Source organism: Arachis ipaensis, chromosome B5, assembly GCF_059453495.1.
Source record: "Arachis ipaensis isolate K30076 ecotype BB chromosome B5, ASM5945349v1, whole genome shotgun sequence".
Lineage (NCBI taxonomy): Eukaryota > Viridiplantae > Streptophyta > Magnoliopsida > Fabales > Fabaceae > Arachis > Arachis ipaensis.
Window position 1 is genome coordinate 112,971,055 of NC_142440.1, and position 4,035 is coordinate 112,975,089.

Sequence of the window (4,035 nt, forward strand, 5' to 3'; positions counted from 1 at the left end):
TGCACCCCTGTCTTCAATCTAATGATCCTCTGAGGTGGATAAAGTTTGGCTAGGAATTCGCTCACTAAATCTTCCCAATTATTGATGCTTTCCTTGGGGAATGTCTCTAGCCATTGAGAAGCCTTGTCCCTCAAGAAAAATAGGAACAGCAGCAGTTTGTATATGTCTGGATGCATACTATTAGTTTTGACAGTTTCACAGATTCTCAAAAAGATGGATAAGTGTTGGGTTAGATCTTCAAGTGGACCTCCTCCATAGGAACAATTGTTCTGCACCAAAGTAATAAGTTGAGGCTTCAACTCAAAATTTTTTGCATGAACATTGGGAGTTAGTATACTGCTCCTACAGTTTCTTAGATTGGGGAAGGTATAAGAAGGTAGAACTCTCCTTTGAGGGTGACCATTGCTGTTGGCCACTTCCTCTGGTGGATTAGGGATATTTCCCTCCATCTCTTGGTCTTCCTCTTCTGATTCTTCTTCTCCAATGTCACTTTTCCCTCTTGCTTCTCTTCTTAATCTCAGAAATATTCTCTCTGGCTCAAAATCAAAGGAGGTAGATTCACCTCTTCTTCCTCCTGGCATACAACACAAACAAAACCAGGACCCAAAATAAGACACTCTACTGCTAGAGTGGGATTAAGGTTAGTTTAAACACAAATCTCAAACAGTTAGCATAAAAACAAAGAAAAATTGCTTGATCTAGATTATCACCTACTTAATCATTGTCAATCTAAATCAAATCCCGGCAACAGCACCAAAAACTTGATGAGGGAAAATCGATTCCACACAAACTCACCGGCAAGTGTACCAGGTCACATCAAGTAGTAATAACTCACAAGAGTGAGGTCGATCCCACAGGGATTGATGGATTGGGCAACTTTAGTATGGTGATGAATTTAGTTAAGCGAATATTTGATAATTTGAGTGAAATTTGATTAACAGAAGTGAAATTGCAAGTAAACTAAAGTGCAGAATGAAAATTGACAGAATCTTAATATACTGAAGGAGTAAATTACAGAAACTTAAAGTGCAAGAAATTAAATGAGCAGAAACTTAAAGTGCAAGAAAGGTAAATAACTGAAACTTAAAGTGTAAGAAATTTAAATTGCAGAATTTAGATTACCAGGAAACTTAAATTGCATGAAAAATAAAGGGATTTGGGTGTTGGGAATCAAAACAAAACTGGAAATGTAAAGTGCAGTGAATTAAAGAACTCTCAGATGAAGAAAGTCAGAAAATAGATCAGTTAGGATTTTAGTTCCAGAACAGAAATGGAAAATTTGCAGCATAATTAGAACAGAATAAAAACTTAGATCTCAATTGCTCTCTTGACAAAACAGAAAAGAAGAAATTGCATAAGATAGAAAAACTAGAAAGAAAACTAAGATCAGATCTCCAATTCATAAAACTAGAAATAGGAAAAATAAAAGAAAACTCCAAGGTGAAGAAAGTCAGAAGAATTCTCCAATCAGAGTTCCCAAAACTAGAAACAGAAAATTTAAGTTACAGCCGAAGAAAGGAAACGAACAGAAAGAAAAATTCAGATCTGATCTCTATTTCTGAAATTTTAAAAATTGAAAACTACAAAAAAGAGCCCCCCCTCTTCTTTCTTTCTCTTTTTTTGTGAAATCAAATTCCTTCCCTTTTATACACTTTCCAATTGTGGCATTAAGTACTTGGAGTGGGCTTTTTGGCCTGTGAAGAAATGAACAAAATGGCACTTGATTCCTGCTTCCAGGGGAATGTTGCGTTCTCAAAGTGAGCGCAACGTTCATTCATTCATGTATACACGTCTCTGATGCGTGCGCGTCCTTTTGCATTTTTGCTCTTTGACGCGTACGCGTCATGTACGCGTGCGCGTCACTATCAGTCTTCAACTCTCAGCATGCTCGCGCGTCCCATTCACGCGTACGCGTCTTCAATGGCGTTCACTTAGTGAGCGCTACGTTGGCTTAGTGAGCGCTGCTCACACGTGCGCGTCCTCTGCGCATGCGTGTGGGTAGCGAAATACCCATTCCATGCTTCAGTGTCACTCACGCGTTCGCGTGGTTCCTCCCAGGTGCTCCATCGATGCGTGCGCGTCATGCATGCGTGCGCATCGATTGCAGAACTTTACCCCCAAATTTTAATCTGCCCGAAAATGTTGGCTTAGTGAACGTAGCGCTCTCTTTTGAAAACGAGCGCAAACCGCTTCCACGCGTATGCGTCAAGCACGTGTACGCGTAGTTCTTCGAAAATTTCCCCTGACGCATAAGCGTCCTGTACGCGTGCGCGTCGCAAGTGAGCGTGGCGTTCTTTATTTGAACACAACGTTATACTGCAGTGCTTCTCCTTTTCTTCATTTTCTCACCTAAAATCAACCAAACAAGCAATCAAAGTCTCACCAAAATCACAAGAATTTGCATCAATCATAATAATCACTTAATTCTTGCATAAATCTCATGATTTTGTATAAAATAAATAATGTTTGATTGAATCAAAATAATCATGAAATTCTACTCCAACCACTTACTTATTGTGTAAGAAAGTGCATAAAACATAATGAAACAAATGAAAAATGCTTGTGAAACTAGCATAAGATGACTTGTCATCAACTTGCAGGTAAATCTCATTATTGCTTTTTTGATGGTTTTACTGACTACTTCCAGATCCATATTGCTCCTGAGGATCAGGAAAAGACCACCTTTACTTGTACCTTTGGCACCTTTGCTTACAAAAGGATGCCATTTGGGTTATGCAATGCACCCGCCACTTTTCAGTGGTGCATGACTAGTGTCTTTTCCAATCTTATGGAGAGTTTTCTGGGAGTCTTTATGGATGATTCCTGTGTATATGGGACTTCTTTTGATAGTTGTTTAGAGAACGTGGCCAATGTCTTAAAGAAGTGTGTTGACACTAACCCTGTCCTCAATTTCGAAAAATGTCACTTCATGGTGAGACAAGGCATAGTGTTAGGACACATAGTTTCTGATAAGGGCATTTCTGTGGAGCCGGCCAAGGTTGATGTCATTACCAGTTTACCTCACCCCTCTTCTATGAGGGAGGTCCATTCTTTTTTGGGGCATGCAGGATTCTATAGGCGCTTTATCAAGAATTTCAGCAAGATTATCACCATTGTCACGCCTGCTCCAAAAGGACATGGAATTTGAGTTTGATAGTGCTTGTGCAGAAGCATTTGAGGAGTTGAGGAGAGCTGTTACCATGGCACCAATTCTGAGGGGCCCTGACTGGACGCAGCCATTCGAGATCATGTGTGATGAGTCCATATTTGATGGTATATTTTGACTCAATTTGGATGGTTTCTAACACATGAACTCACACTTAAGCACCAAAATAGCATACTTTTGTGTATGATCCCTAATTTGGACTTAAATGTGAAAACATGCAATTTTGTGCTTGAAATGAGCAATTTAATTCCACTTTTATTCTATTTGATGCCAATGACATGTTTGCTAAGTGTTTTTAGGCCTTGGAGGCAAGAATGGATAGCCAAAAGTGGAAGAAAGCATGTACAAGGGAGAAAAAATGAAGAAAACAAGGAAAAACACACACAACGAAGTGTGCGTGCGCACAACCCTGCGTGCGTGCGCACAAGCGAGAATTTCCATGTATGCGTACGCACAAGCACCTGTGTGTACGCACAGGTCAACTTTCAGCCGAGTGTGCAAACGCACACGTCTGTGCGTCCGCACAGGTCCCTGCACGTGATTTTGTTAATGAAACACATGCTGTGCGTTTTCTGAGGGCTTTTGGCCCAAATTTTGAAGGCTTGGAGCTAAATTTAGTGTGTTATATAAGGGGATTCAACACATATCAAAGGAGGCTCACTTAGATAGTTTTTCATAGTAATTAGAAGTAGGAGTAGTGTAGAGTAAAAAGCTCTCTTAGGGTTTATCAATTTCCATTGTAGCATTTTATAGCAAGCTTTGATTTTGGATTTTTACTCCTTCAATTGTAAGTACTCTCAATTTCCTCTTTAATTAAAGCACTTTTACTTTCAATTCCTTTGGTTCAAGTTACTTTGTTCATATTTGCA